The sequence below is a fragment of the Sminthopsis crassicaudata genome, chromosome 4 (assembly GCF_048593235.1).
Source record: "Sminthopsis crassicaudata isolate SCR6 chromosome 4, ASM4859323v1, whole genome shotgun sequence".
In the NCBI taxonomy this organism is placed as follows: Eukaryota; Metazoa; Chordata; class Mammalia; order Dasyuromorphia; family Dasyuridae; genus Sminthopsis; species Sminthopsis crassicaudata.
In genome coordinates this window covers 87038058-87055013 of record NC_133620.1, presented here as the reverse complement: position 1 = coordinate 87055013, position 16956 = coordinate 87038058, and positions in this window count along the sequence as shown.

Here is a 16956-nt window from a genome sequence, read left to right as displayed (position 1 = left end):
CATGGGTAGATAGACAGTAGTGCTAACAATTTACATTCACATCCCAGTGTTCCTTCTCTGGGTGTAGTTATTTCTGTCCATCATTGATCAACTGGAAGTGGGTTGGATCTTCTTTATGTTGAAGATATCCACTTCCATCAGAATATATCTTCATACAACATTGAAGTGTACAGCGATCTTCTGGTTCTATTTATTTCACTCAGCATCAGTTGATGTAAGTCTCTCCAAGCCTCTCTGTATTCCTCCTGCTGGTCATTTCTTACAGAGCAATAGTATTCCATGAACTTCATATACCATAATTTACCCAACCATTCTCCAATTGATGGACATCCATTCAACTTCCAGTTTCTAGCTACTACAAAAAGAGCTGCCACAAACATTTTGGCACATACAGGTCCCTTTCCACTCTTTAGTATTTCTTTGGGATATACGCCCAGTAGTAGTACGGCTGGGTCAAAGGGTATGCACAGTTTGATAACTTTTTGGGCATAGTTCCAAATTGCTCTACAGAATGGTTGGATTCTTTCAAAATTTCACCAACAATGTCCCAACTTGCCCACATCCCCTCCAACATTCATCATTATTTGTTCCTGTCATCTTAGCCAATGTGACCGGTGTATAGTGGTATCTTAGAGTTGTCTTAATTTGCATTTCTCTAACCAGTAGTTATTTGGAACACTCTTTCATATGAGTGGATATAGTTTCAATTACATCATCTGAGAATTGTCTGTTCATATCCCTTGACGATTTATCAACTGGAGAATGGTTTGGTTTCTTATAAATCAGGGTCAGTTCTCTATAGATTTTGGAAATGAGACCTTCGTCAGAACCTTTAACTTTAAAAATATTTTCCCAACTTGTTACTTCCCTTCTAATCTTGTTTGCATTAGTATTGGTTGTAGAGAAATTTTTAGTTTGATGTAATCAAAATCTTCTATTTTGTGATCAATAATGATCTCTAGTTCTCCTCTGGTCATAAATTCCTTCCTCTTCCACAGGTCTGAGAGGTAGACTATCCTCTGTTCCTCTAATCTATTTATGATCTCATTCTTTATGCCTAAGTCATGGACCCATTTTGATGTTATCTTGGTATATGGTGTTAAGTGGGGATCAATATCTAATTTCTGCCATACTAATTTCCAGTTTTCCCAACAGTTTTTTCCAAATATTGAATTTTTATCCCTAATGTTGGTATCTATGGGTTGGTCAAAGACTATATTGCTATAGATGTACCCTTTTGTGTCCTTTGTATCTAATCTGTTCCACTGATTTACTAGTCTATTTCTTAGCCAATACCAAATGGTTTTGGTGACTGCTGCTATATAATATAGCTTTAGATCAGGTACACCTAGACCACCTTCATCTGACTTTCTTTTCATTAGTTCCCTTGCAATTCTCGATCTCTTATTCTTTCATATGAATTTTGTTGTTATATGTTTAGGTCATTAAAATAGTTTCTTGGGAGTGTGATTGGTATAGCACTAAATAAATAGATTAGTTTGGGGAGTATTGTCATCTATCCAAGAGCACTGAATGTCTTTCCAATTATGTAAATCTGACTTTACTTTTGTGGCAAGTGTTTTGTAATTTTTCTCATATAATTCCTGACTATTCTTTGGTAGATGGATTCCTAAATACTTTATACTCTCAACATTTGTTTGGAATGGAATTTCTCTTTGTATCTCTTGCTGTTGCATTTTGTTAGTGATATATAAAAATGCTGAGGATTTATGTGGATTTATTTTGTATCCTGCCACTTTGCTGAAATTTTGAATTATTTCTAGTAGCTTTTTAGCAGAGTCTTTGGGGTTCTCTAAGTATACCATCATGTCATCTGCAAAAAGTGATCATTTGATTTCCTCATTTCCTACTCTAATTCCTTGAATCTCTTTCTCGGCTCTTATTGCCGAGGCTAGCGTTTCTAGTACTATATTGAATAGTAATGGTGATAGTGTGCAACTTTGTTTCACTCCTGATCTTACTGGGAAAGGTTGTAGTTTATTTCTATTGCATATTATGCTTACTGACGGTCTTAAATATATGCTCCTGATTATTATAAGGAATAATCCATTTATTCCTATACTCTCAAGAGTTTTTAGTAGGAAAGGATGTTGGATTTTGTCAAATGCTTATTCTGCATCTATTGAGATGATCATATGATTTTTATTAATTTGATTATTAATATGGTCAATTACACTAATAGTTTTCCTAATATTAAACCAGCCCTGAATTCCTGATATGAATCCTACTTGATCATAGTGTATTATCGTGGGGATGATTTTCTGAAGTCTTTTTGCTAATATCTTATTTAAGATTTTAGCATCAATATTCATTAAGGAAATTGGTCTATAATTTTCTTTCTCAGTTTTCAATCGACCTGCTTTAGGTATCAGTACCATGTCTATGTCATAAAAGGAGTTTGGTAGGACTCCTTCATTCCCTATTTTTTCAAATAGTTTATATAGCATTGTGGCTAATTGTTCTTTAAATGTTTCGTAGAATTCACATGTGAATCCATCTGGCCCTGGGGATTTTTTCCTGGGGAGTTGATTAATAGCTTGTTCTATTTCTTTTTCTGAAATGGGACTATTTAAGCAATTTATCTCCTCCTCTGTTAATCTAGGAAGGCTATATTTTTTGGAGGAAGTCATCCATTTCACTTAAGGTATCACATTTATTGGCATAAAGTTGGGCATAGTAATTCCTTATTATTTTTCTAATTTCCTCTTCATTGGTGGAAAGATTCCCCTTTTCATTTGTAAGACTAACAATTTGATTTTCCTCTTTCTTTTTTCTGATCAAATTTACCAAAGGTTTATCTATTTTATTGGCTTTTTCATAAAACCAACTCTTGGTTTTATTTATTAATTCAATAGTTTTTTTTACTTTCAATATTATTGATTTCTCCTTTTAATTTTTGTATTTCAAGTTTAATTTTTGGTTGGGGGTTTATAATTTGGTCTTTTTCTAGCTTTTTAAGTTGTAAGCCCAATTCATTAATCTTCTCTTTCTCTATTTTCTTCAAATAAGCCTCTAAAGATATAAAATTTCCCCTTATTACTGCTTTAGCTGCATCCCAAAGATTTTGGTATGATGTCTCATCATTGTCATTATCTTAGGTGAAATTATTAATTGTGTCTACAATTTGCTCTTTCACCCAGTCATTCTTTAAGATGAGATTATTCAGTTTCCAATTACTTTTTGGTCTATTTATCCCTAACTTTTTACTGAATGTAGCTTTTATTGCATTGTGATCTGAGAAGAAGGCATTTATTATTTCTGCCTTCCTACATTTAATTTTGAGATCTTTATGTCCTAATATATGGTCTATTTTTGTATAGGATCCATGAACTGCTGAGAAGAAAGTATATTCCTTTCCATTGCCATTCAGTTTTCTCCAAAGGTCTATCATACCTAGTTTTTCTAATGTTCTATTTACTTTTTTAATTTCTTTCTTGTTTGTTTTGTGGTTTGATTTGTCTAAATCTGAGAGTGCAAGGATGAGATCTCCCACTATTATAGTTTTACTGTCTATTTCTTCTTGCAATTCTCTTAACTTTTCCTTTAGAAAGTTAGATGCTATACCACTTGGTGCATATATGTTTAGTATTGATATGGCTTCATTATTTATGCTACCTTTCAGCAGGATATAGTTTCCTTCCTTATCTTTTTTAAGGAGATCTACTTCTGCTTTTGCTTGATCTGAGATAAGGATAGCTACCCCTGCTTTTTTGGCTTTACCTGAAGCATAATAGGCTCTGTTCCAACCTTTTACCTTTACTCTGTATGTATCTCCCTGCTTTAAGTGTGTTTCCTGCAGACAACATATTGTAGGGTTCTGATTTTTGATCCAATCTGCTATCCGTCTCCGTTTGATGGGATCATTAATCCCATTTACATTTACATTTAAAATTACTAATTCTGTATTTCCTGCCATCATATTATCCCCAGATTATGCTTTTTCCCTTGACCCCCCCGATCCCCCTCCGCGATATTTAATTTACAGACCCCCTTGTGACGCGCAACCCTCCCTTTTTTTTTTTTAGGATCCCTCCCCCCCTCCCTCCAAGTCCCTTCACTTATTCTCCTTTTCCTTTCCTCTTTTCCTCTCCCCCATTTTAATGAGGTGAGAGAAAATTCTCTGAAAAACAAATATGCTAATTATTTACTCTTTGAGCCTCTCCTGATGAGCATAAGATTCACACAATGATTCTCCCCCTCAATAAATTCCCTCAGATATGGTGTATCTTCTATGCCTCTTCCTGGGATGTAGTTTCCCTCTCTTTATCATTCCTTCCCCTTTTTCTGAAACGACCTCCTTCCCTTTACTACACCCCCCTTTTTTTTCTTTTATATCAGTAAATTCAAATTATCCATGCGTACTTTCTATATACCCACAACAGAGTTACAGTTCTCAAGGGTTCTGTGTACCTTTTTCTGTTTCTCTTCAGTTTTGTGGATGTAGATCAAATTTTTTGTTTAAGTCTGGTTTTTTTCTTACAAACATATAGAATTCCTCTATTTCATTGAATTACCATCTTCTTCCATGGAAAAAGATGCTAAACTTAGCTGGGTACTTCATTCTTGTTTGCAGTCCTTGATCTTTTGCCTTACGGAATATCAGGTTCCAGGCCCTTCTATCTTTTACTGTGGAGGCAGCATGATCTTGAGTGACCCTTATTGTGGCACCTTGGTATTTAAATTGTTTTTTTCTAGCTGCTTGCAGGATTTTCCCCTTTGTGTGGTAATTCTGCAGCTTAGCCACAATATTCCATGGTTTTCTTTTTTTAGGGTCTATTTCAGAAGGAGTTCGATGAATTCTTTCCACATCTACTTTCCCTTCTGTTTCAATTATCTCTGGACAGTTCTCTTTGATAATTTCCTGTAAAATAGAATCTAGGCTCTTTTTTTCGTCATAGTTTTCTGGAAGTCCAATGATCTGCAGATTTTCTCTCCTAGATCTATTTTCCAGGTCTATAGATTTTCCCAGTAAGTATTTGACGTTGTTCTCCAGCTTTTCATTTTTTTTTTTTTTGTTTTGTTTGACTGATTCTTGGGTTCTCTGTGAATCATTCATTTCTATTTGTTCCATCCTGACTTTTAAGGTGTTATTTTCTTCTTTCACAGTTTTTATTTCTTTTTGTAAATGCCCAAATTCGGTTTTACTTGAATTATTTTGCTCTATTGAATTTTTTTCCATTTCCCTAATTTTTTTTTTGAGAATTATTGTCTTTTTCCAATTCAGAAATCTTATTTTCTTGAGACTTTTTTATCTTTTCCAATTCAGAAATCCTACTTTCCTGTGATTTGTTAACCTTTTCTAATTCACAAATTTTGTTTCCCTGCATCTCCTGTGAATTCTTTATTTTTTCCAATTCCAATTTCAGGACGTTGTTATTCTCTATCATAGCTTCCCTTTCCTTTCCCCATTTTTCTTCAAACTCCCTTAACTTTTTAAAAGTTTCTTCAAGGAGAGTTATGTGATGGGGGGCAGGAATCATTCCCCTTTAGGTTGTAATCTGCTGTCTCTCTGCTGTTAACTTCCTTGGGGTTGGATACCCGCTCTTTCTCTGTGTAGAAGGAATCTATGGTTTTTCTGGCTTTTTTGTTCATATTTTTAAAATCTTTTGGGGTTTGTCCCTCGGCTACGAAATTATTTATTTACTTCTTTATCAGCTTCCTCCCAGACCAGATGGATGCAGGCACTCTAGTGCCTGAGCTAAGATAGAGCTCTGGGAGAGAGTGCCCCACCCCCTCCCTGGAAGTGCCTCAGAGGTGACTAGCACTGCTGTGCCCCAAGGGTGCTGTGTTTTAGTGGCTTCCCTGAGGTTGAGATTGAACAGTAAAGACGGCACAAAGCCTAGCCTATGCGTCCCGGTGGGGCATGGATGTCTGCAGCAGGTGACGTGAAAAGCCCCTGTGCTCAAACTGGAAGTGTCTGCCAGAAACCTCGGTCTCTAGTTCAAAGGTGCCACTTCTCTGGGACTTCCAGAGCTGAGTTCCACTCCCTCCAGCTAAGCTAGGCAGTGTGTGTTGCCTTGGGCCATATCCACCCACTTGTCAATCTCTTAACTATTCTCAGGAGGGAGCTGAGGCCACACCCCCCGGTGTAGAGATCTGCTGAGTCACCCCCAGGGTCCTGGAAAATCTAATCTATCTGAATTTTTAAGGTATTTTAGCTTTCTCTTCTGAACTGCTATATTATAAGCAGAGAAGAGCTAACAGCCTGTGCCAGATTCCTTTATCTCAGTGGCTTCTCTGATCCCAGAGCCCTTCCCAGCGTGATCGGCGCAGTATGCTAGCACCCAGCCTTCTGTGCTGGCCTCTCTTCTTCCTCCCCTGGGAACTGACCTTTTCTGTTGAAACTCCAGATTCTCTTCAGCTGGTAAGTCGTGCTTCCAGTCCTTGTGGTATCTATCAGTCCAGGGCTATTTCTGAGGCTGATTTATCTAATTGGTTGTGAGGGAGTGAGGACGTTCACAGAGTCATGTGTTTCTTCTCTGCCATCTTGGCTCCACCCCCAGCATCTAAATTCTTAAAAGAGAAATTAAGAGAGCTGCAAGAAGAAATAGACAACAAAACTATAATAGTGGGAGATCTCAAACTTGCACTCTCAGAATTAGATAATTCAAACCACAAAATAAATAAGAAAGAAGTCAAAGAGGTAAATAGAATTCTAGAAAAGTTTGATATGATAGATCTTTGGCAAAAGCTAAATGGAGACAAAGGAGTACACTTTCTTCTCAGTAGTTCATGGAACTTATACAAAAATTGATCATATACAAGGACATAAAAACATCAAAATCAAATTCAGTAAGGCAGAAATAGTAAATGCATCCTTTTCAGACTAAAATGCAATCAAAATTACATTCAATAAAAAACCAGGGCAAAATAGACCAAAAAATAATTGGAAACTAAATAATGTCATACTAAAGAATGACTGGGTGAAACAGCAAATCATAGATATAATTAATAACTTCACCCAAGAAAATGACAATAATGAGAAACCATACCAAAATGTGTGGGATACAGCCAAAGCAGTAATAAGGGGAAATTTTATATCTCTAGAGGCCTACTTGAGAAAGATAAGGTTAACGAATTAGGCTTACAACTAAAAATGCTAGAAAAGGAACAAATTGAAAAACCCCAGACAAACACGAAACTTGAAATTCCAAAAATGAAAGGTGAGATTAATAAAATTGAAAGTAAAAAGAAAACAAAACAAAACAAAAATACCCTATTGAATTAATTAATAAAACTAATAGTTGGTTCTATGAAAAAACCAAGACAAACCCTTAGTAAATCTGATTAAAAAAAGGAAATAGGAAAAGCAAATTGTTAGTCTTAAAAATGAAAAGGGAGAACTCGCCACTAATGAAGAGGAATTTAGAACAATATTTAGGAGCTACTTTGCCCAACTTTATGCCAATAAATTCAAAAACTTAAGTGAAATGGAAGAATACCTTCAAAAATATAGCTTGCCCAGATTAACTGAGGAAGAAGTAAATAGTCTAAATAGTCCCATTTCAGAAAAAGAAATAGAAAAAGCTATTAACCAACTCCCTAAGAAAAAATCCCCAGGACCAGATGGATTTACATGTGAATTCTACTAAACATTTAAAGGACAACTAACTCCAATGATATATAAACTATTTGAAAAAATAGGGATTGAAGGAGTACTACCAAATTCCTTTTATGACACAGACATGGTACTGATACTTAAACCAGGTAGGCTGAAAACAGAGAAAGAAAATTATAGACCAATCTCCCTAATGAATATTCAGGCTAAAGTTTAAAAAAAGTATTAGCAAAAAGACTACAGAAAATCATCCCCAGGATAATATTCTAAGACCAAGTGGGATTTATACCAGGAATGCAAGGCTGCTTTAATATTAGGAAAACTATTAGCATAATTGACTATATCAAAAACCAAATTAACAAAAACCATATGATCATTTAAATAGATGCAGAAAAAGCATTTGATAAAATCCAACATCCATTCCTACTAAAAACACTTGAGATTATATGAATAAATGGACTATTCCTTAAAATAATAAGGAGCATATATTTAAAACCTTCAGTAAACATCATATATAATGGTGATAAATTGGAACCTTTCCTAGTAAGATCACAAGTGAAACAAGGTTGCCCACTATTACCATTACTATTCAATATTGTACTAGAAATGCTATCCTCATCAAAGAGCCAAGAAAGAGATTCAAGGAATTAGAGTAAGTAATGAGGAAATCAGACTATCACTCTTTGCAGATGACATGATGGTATACTTAGAAAACCTCAAAGACTCTGCTAAAAAGCTATTAGAAATAATTCAGAACTTTAGCAAAGTTGCAGGATACAAAATAAATCCACATAAATCCTCAGCATTTTTATACATTACCAACACAATCCAAGAGTAAAAGATACAAAGAGAAGTTCCATTCAAAATAACTGTCGAGAGTATAAAATATTTGAGAATATATCTACCAAAAGAAAGTCAGGAATTATATAAGCAAAATTACAAAACACTTGCTACAAAAATAAAGTCAGATTTAAATAATTGGAAAAATATTAAGTACTCTTGGATAGGCTGAGCAAATATAGTCAAGATGACAATAGTCCCTAAACTAATCTCTTTATTTAGTGTTATACCAATCAGACTTCCAAGAAATTATTTTAATGACCTAGAAAAAAATAACAACAGAATTCATATGGAACAACAAAAGGTGAGAATTTCAATGGAAGTAATGAAAAAAAAATTTAAATGAAGGTGGTCTAGCTGTACCTGATCTAGAACTGTATTTTAAAGCCACAGTCACCAAAACCATTTCGTATTGGCTAAGAAATACACTAGTTGATAAGTAGCATAGGTTAGGTTCACAGGGCAAGACAGTGAATAAAAATAGCAATCTAGTGTTTGACAAACCCAAAGATCCCAACTTTTGGGATAAGAATTCATTATTTGATAAAAACTGCTGGGAAAACTGGTAATTAGTATGGCAGAAACTAGGCATGGACCCACACTTAACAACACATACTAAGATAAGATCAAAATGGGCCCATAAAGAACGAGATCTTAGATAAATTAGAGGAATATAGGATAGTTTACCTCTCAGACTTGTGGAGGAGGAAGGAATTTGTGACCAAAGGAGAACTAGAGATCATTATTGATCACAAAATAGAAAATTTTGATTACATCAAATTAAAAGCCTTTTGTACAAACAAAATTAATGTAAACAAGATTGGAAGGGAAGTAACACATTGGGAAAACATTTTTACAGTTAATGGTTCTTATAAATGCTTAATCTCCAAAATATGCAGAGAATTGACTCTAATTTGTAAGAAATCAAGCCATTCTGGATGTCCATCAATTGGAGAATGGTTGGGTAAATTATGGTATATGAAGGTTATGATATATTATTCCTCTGTAAGAAATGACCAGCAGGAGGCTTAGAGAGACTTACATCAACTGATGCTGAGTGAAATGAATAGAACCAGAAGATCGCTGTACACTTCAGTATTGTATGAAGATGTATTCTGATGGAAGTGGATATCTTCAACATAATGAAGATCCAACTCACTTCCATTTGATCAATGATGGACAGAAACAACTGCACCCAGAGAAGGAACACTGGGAAGTGAATGTAAATTGTTAGCACTACTGTCTATCTACCCAGGTTACTTATACCTTCGTAATCTACTACTTAATGTGCAACAAGAAAATGGTATTTACACACATATATTGTATCTAGGTTATATTGTAACACATATAAAATGTATGGGATTGCCTGTCATCAAGGGGAGGGAGTAGAGGGAGGGAGGGGATAATTTGGAAAAATTAATACAAGGGATAATGTTATTTTAAAAAAATTACTCATACATATATACTGTCAGAAAATTATAAAATTAAAAAAAAATTTATAAATTAAATTAAAAAAAAAAAAAGAAATCAAGCCATTCTTTAATTGATAAATAGTCAAAGGATATGAACAAACGATTTTCAGATGATTAAACTGAAATTATTTCCACTCATATGAAAGAGTGTTCCAAATCACTATTGATCAGAGAAATGCACATTAAGGCAACTCTGAGATACCCCTACACACCTGTCAGGTTGGCTAAGATGACAGGAAGAAATAATGATGAATGTTGGAGGGGATATGGGAAAACTGAGACATTGATGCACTGTTGGTGGAGTTGTTAAAGAATCCAACCATTCTAAAGAATTATGCCCAAAAAGTTATCAAACTGTGTATACCCTTTGATCCATCAGTGCTACTACTGGACTTATATCTCAAAGAAATACTAAAGAAGTGAAACAAACGTGTATGTGCCAAAATGTTTGTGTCAGCCCTTTTTGTACTGGCTAGAAAACTGAAAAATGGATGGATACCCATCAATTGGAGAATGGTTGGGTAAATTATGGTATATGAATGTTATGGAATATTATTGTTTTGTAAGAAATGACCAGCAGGATGACTACAGAGAGGCTTGGAGAGACTTACATCAACTGATGCTGAGTGAAATGAGCAGAAGTAGGATATCATTATACACTTCAACAACAATACTATATGAGGATACTAAATTCTGATGGAAGTGGATATCTTCAACATAGAGAAGAGCTAATCCAATTCCAATTGATAAATGATGGACAGAATCACCTACACACGGAGAAGGAACACTGGGAAATTAATGAGTGTAAACTGTGAGCATTTTTTCTTTTCCTTCCCCGATTCTTTCTACCTTCCGAATCCAATTCTTCCTTTGCAACAACAGCAATAACAAAATTCAGTTCTGCACATATATATTGTACCTAGGATATACTATAACATATTTAATACGTATGGGAATGACTGCCATCTATTGGAGGGGGTGGAGGGGGAGGGGAATATTCGGAACAGAAAGGAGTACAAGGGATAATGTTGTAAAAAAATTACCTATGCATATGTACTGTCAAAAAATGTTATAATTATAAAATCAATTTTAAAAAAATTTAAAAAAAAAGAAAAAATACCTATCAATCTGTGGGGAAGAGATATCTTACAATTAGGATTACAAATGGGTACGTTGACTTTTTGAGCCCAACTGCTGTTGAAGGCCTGCCTGAACTTTCATCTGTCCCCATTTAATAGAAAACAGATACACCAGTGTGGGTAAAACAGTAGACCTTAGGAAGTGAAAAAATTCATGCCTTATTAGGTAGAGTAACTTGACCAAGGACACTTACAACTTTCTCTAAGTCCTTGGAATTCCCCTGTATTAGTTGTAAAAAAGAAATTTGGAAAATGAAGGTGGTTGACTGATTGAGGAAAGTAAATGAATAGATGGAAACTATGGGAAGTCTTCAGCCTGAACTTCCATCTGCTACTCAACTGCCTAGAGAATGGCTTCTTTGGGTTAGAGACATTAAGGAATATTTCTATTCTATCCCTCTAGATAAGGACGATAAGAAAAAATTTGCTTTTTCAGTAACCATAATTAATTTAGCTGAGCCTTATAAAAGATATGAATGGATAGTTTTGCCACAGGAAATTAAAAATATCCCTACTATGTGTCCAATGTATGTGATTGCTACTCTTCAGTAAGAAAAGCATTTCCAAAAGCTTTGTTTTTACATTATGTGGATGATATCTTGGGGTGTGCACCTGTGGAGCAAATGTTAGAAGCATGTCTACAAAAGAACATAGAAACACTAAGGAACTAAAATTTTCAGATAGCTTCAGAAAAAAAAAAATTCAAAGACATGCTACTTTTCAATATTTGGGATATGAAATATATCCTAAGGTACTTACAGTACAAAAGTTTTCTTTAAGAACAGAGAAATTGAACCCCTTAAATGACTTTCAAAAATTGATATAGAGATATCCAATGGATGCAGTCTTAGGTGTGACTACCAATCAATTACAACCATTATACGACATTTTAAAAGACACTGCTTTAAACTTACTACACCAGCTTACAAATAAATAAATAAATAAACAAACAAACAAATAAATAAATAAATAGATAGATAGATAAATAAATAAATAAATAAGTAGATACATAAATAAATAAATAAATAAATAAATAAATAAATAAATAAATAAATAGATTAATAAATAAATAGATAAATAAATGAAAATAGCTTGAGGGTTTGAGAGAGAATGAAATGGCTTTATCCAATGTGAGTGAAAGAGTTACTCAAAAACCCTTGGAAATATCAGTTTTTGCTACAAAAAAGGCACCCACAGCACTCCTTCATCAAGGACATAATGTAATTAGAGTGGGTGGAGCTCCCAGCACAACCAGTATAAAGCCTTATGCCTTCCTAACCAAGTGCTTATGGTTAGAATTTTATTAAAGACCATTAAGTGAGTAGTACAATTTTCTGGGATAAGGCCTGACAAGATATACATCTTTTATATTAATGCACAAAGTAATGTATTATGTCAAATCATTCCAGAGTGGCAATTTTTTTTTGGCCACAACTCCAAATTTTATACACAGGTCTCCACTAAAGATAACCTGACTATTATATGATTGAATTTTTGAAGAAAAGGTTTCTAAGGTTCCTCTTAAAGGATCAACTGTCTTTATAGATGCATGTAAATGTGGCGACCATGCCAACACCCTGGATACCTTAGAATCAGTTGGAGTCAGGATAAGCAAAAGTCTTTATTCTTGGTCTTTAGTGGTAGAAGTCAAGAGAGTGGATGCATAGGCTCTCTGCGACCTCACTTTCTCATCACTCTTGCAGAAATTACCCTGGCTAGTCCCTCTGCACCTCTTAATCCCTCCAACAAATCTCTATATACACCAAACAATTGGGCCAGCACAGGATAGTGGGAAGGGCCATTTTCCAAGCATATTCTTATTGTCCAATCAGTAATTAGCCTCAAGAGATCAATTGTCCAACCTCAGTGCATTGACTCAAGATTTTCAGCTCCTCTCATGTAAACATAACATTTGTGCTGTATACTCTCATGACTTAACTATAAAGAGAGTAGGCATTTTCAGTTCACTCAACAGAATGAATTCTTTACAATCACACCAGGTGATATAAATTTGATATGGCCTATTCAGTAGGCAAAGTACAAAGAATTGCCACAGCTCAAATAAAATTTGTAGCTTCTAATACATATTAACTCTTTAAGGACCTTCAAAAGCAAATGAGAAAGCATCCAGGTAAGATTTATATCTTGCATGTCCAGAAAGGAGAAAGGGATTACAATTGGTGAGAATATAGACTTTTAAAACCAACAGGGTAGTGTCCAGTGCAAACAGCTCCAATGTAATTACCAGATGATGAGAAGAGATTTAGAAAGTGATCAATAGAAAGGACTAGATAAGTTAACTGCTTAAGAGAAAGGATTTTCTTTCATTTCTACAGACAGAGAAGGAAACAGATGGAGAAGGAAACAGATAGGCAGCAATGAGCACCTGAAGACAGAAAAAGAGAAAAATCTGGAAACAAAGTAGAAGACCTAAGAACAAAATCTGCAGGAATCATTGGATTCCCTAACACAAGATAAGATTGTTGCAGGACTTGAAAACAAGCAGGAATCACTGGATTTCTTCAGATAAAAAATTGTTGATGAGACTATTTCAGAACTTCAAAGCTTGAGGGAAATGCAGCATTCCTGGCACGTAACCTAATGGAAAATAGATTTCTTTTGGACTATTGCTAAAACTTATGGACATGTATAATTCCTATATGCATTCATGTTATTTGTTACATCACTACTAGCCTGTGTTATGTTACTATGTGCTTTTGTAATTTATGTAATTATGTGTAATACCTCCCGTATTGATGGATTTATGTATACCTGTTTTAAAAGTGAGCCCCTTCAGAAACCCACTAATCAGATTTGATTTCCCATTTCCTTTGGTGTTTTCATCTCCCTTCCTGAGACATCAGGGAGGGCATAATCACCTCTTTTTATGATGTTTACACTCCTGTTATGAGCAGTCAGGGAAGGCATGATCACCTTCTTCTTTGGGGTTCTCACCTTCTTGAGAAGTAAAGTCATTACAATGAGAAGTCTCTATTGTAATGGAGAGGTCATGACCTACTTTGTTCTAAAAACAAACGAAAGTGAAAGATGTTATGGGCCAAAACTCTGAATTTGAAACAAAGTATTCTTACAAGGCACTAAGTCATGAAATTGATAGAGACAATAATTATCTAATTTAGCATGGTTCAATATGATTGATCTGATCCTACAAGGAGGTGTTATGGGCCAAAACTTGAAACAAGGTACTAAGTGGAATTGAGGAGACACTGATTTAATCCTATAACAAATAATGATTTCCTAGTGATATAATGATTGGTATATACTCAGTATGGAGCATATAAGGAACAGGTCTCAGGGCCAGGAAGGAGAAACCCACTAGAAGCTCTGAGAAGCTGAGACAGATTCATTCCATCATCCACCTTTGTTGTGGCTGGAGGTTCAAGCACGAGCCTTTGGATTTGGAGACATTTAGAGGGAGCTGGAGGCTGAAGTTGGCAGAGGCAAAAGACTAGCAGCAGGAGTTCTTGGAACCAAAGAGAGAGATAGCCCTCTATTAAAACTAACTGGTCCACAGGAAAGGAGACAAGATTTTGAAGGAGACAATAAAGGATTTGGACATTTAATACCTGACTGCATTTGGGGTGAAAACACTGAACTTAAAGGAAGGCTGACTCCAGAAGTCCCCCAAGAAACTTGCTCCCACAGATCATTACATTTTATAGAAGAACATTAAAAACCATGTTAGCCAATACTCCTTTATTTCAGGCAGCCCAAGAATCTCATTCTAAATATTATCAAGCTGCTTGAGTGTTACTTTTGCAATTTGGGATAACAAAAGACGAAGCTAGGAGCATAGTAAAAGGCTGTACAACTTGCCTTCCTTTCCACACTTCTATGCTCCTTCCAGAGAAGATATCTTGTGGTTTGAGACCCCAAACATTACACTTCATTATTTATGGTCCCTTTTAACAGAATGTAGTTTTGTCCCTTATCTCTCTTAATTTGATCTATTTATGCTTTTTCTTGGTCTGAGATCAGGATTTCTATCCTTTTTTTTTTTTTTTAATTAAGCTGAAGCATAATAGATTCTGCTCCAGCCTTTTACCTTTACTCTGTATGCATCACTCTACTGTAAATGTGTTTCTTGTAAACAACAAATTGTAGGATTCTGGCTTTTAATCCAGTCTGTTATTCACTTCTGCTTTATGGGAGAGCACATCCCATTCACATTCACAATTAAAATTCCTAATTCTATATTTCCTCATATCTTGTTTCCCCCCAGTTATACTTTCTTCTTTTCTTTCCCACTTTCCTTGTTCCCCAGTATTTTGCTTCTCACCACTCCATTTCTCACAAAGCCCTCCCTTTACAGCCTCTCCCCTTTCTTATACCTTCCACTTTCTATTAAAGTTCTCCCTTCTATTAGCTTCTCCCTTTTCTTTCCCCTTTCCCCTCCTATTTTCCTATAGAGTGATACAAACTTCCCTGTGAAGCTAAATGTGTCTGATATTCTCCCTCTGAGCCAAATCCGATGAGAGCAAAATTCACACCGTGCTCATACCCCTCCCTTCTTTCCCTCAAGTATTAATATGAGGGACATTAGGAGGAGCTCAGATAAAGACATGTCTATTCCCCACCATCTTGGCTCTCCCCCTGACTTTTATTTTCAAAAAACTGAATTTGGCATAGGATATAGAATTCTGACTTTTCAATCAGAATGACATGGATTTAAAGTAATACTCTGCCACCTGACAGGTGAGTGATTATGAGTGCTTCACCAAATTTCTTACTGTGTCAGACAAGGTTGACTTACAGCAAAGAAGAGAAATCCTTTTACAGATAAAAATTACAAGTTCAAAATCTTCTTCCCTTCCCATTCCAAAAAAAAAAAAAAAAAAAAAAAAAAAAAAAAAAAAAGTTTATGACATATTCCTTTAAATCCCTTTTATCTGAAAAATGTCTGCCACCCAGCTAAGAAATACATTCTTGAAAATGACTAAATGGACAATTTTGCTATACAACATGGCCGTTCCTAATTATGAAACCTCTGTAAAATTTCTATATCACTTACCATTGTTGCTTACTCACTCATTCAATTTTTTTCCCTTGGTTTTCAGACTACTGCATGTTTTCCTGCTTCTATTTCTTCTATCTCCCCTTTTTTCTTCTGTGGAAACCCATTATTTCTCTTATCCCAAAATTCCTAACATTCTGGTCTGTTTTTTTTTTTTAATTTTGTTTGTTTTAATCTTTTTTCTAAACTTTTCCTCAGAAAACTCATACACTATCTTGGTTTAACTGTAAACTCTAGGCTAATATTTTGTGATCCAAAATAACTAATTTTGAGATCTCACTTACTAAATCCCCAATTCAATTTTTCTAAATTTTTTTTTGTTTTTCTTCCTTTTCCTACCAAAATAAATCCTTCTTATACTTTTGATCACAACCAAAAGTTATCTTCACTTTTTATCATCTCCTTTTGAAGTGGAAATCTTTATCTTTAAAATTTCAAGTTACTACATCCTTATATCAAATCTATTTTTTGACCCCACAAGTATTTGTTAAATGCCTATTGTTTCTATTAGTTCTATTCATTCTATTAGTCCCTACACATATAAAGTTGACCCCTTTGGATCTTATTGATATTTGTCAATTAGACTAACTAACATAACATATTTTAGATAAGTTGATAAATGGTAATGTCACAAAGAAAGGTCAGGTTCAGAAGTCTCATTAAATAGGTGAAGAGTAAAATATACTTCAGACTTAGGATGGCAGTGGAGCAAGAGCAATATTGTGGACAATATAATGAAACAAAATGGACTGAAAGATTCAATCAGTAGGCAAAATATACAGTTTCTGAAGTTTAGGCAGGTGTACACTCGTTTATAAGTAGATGATTCTCAAGATCAAGAGAATTAGGAAAAATCCAGAAAAAAATTAATGTTACTGATAAAAATGAACT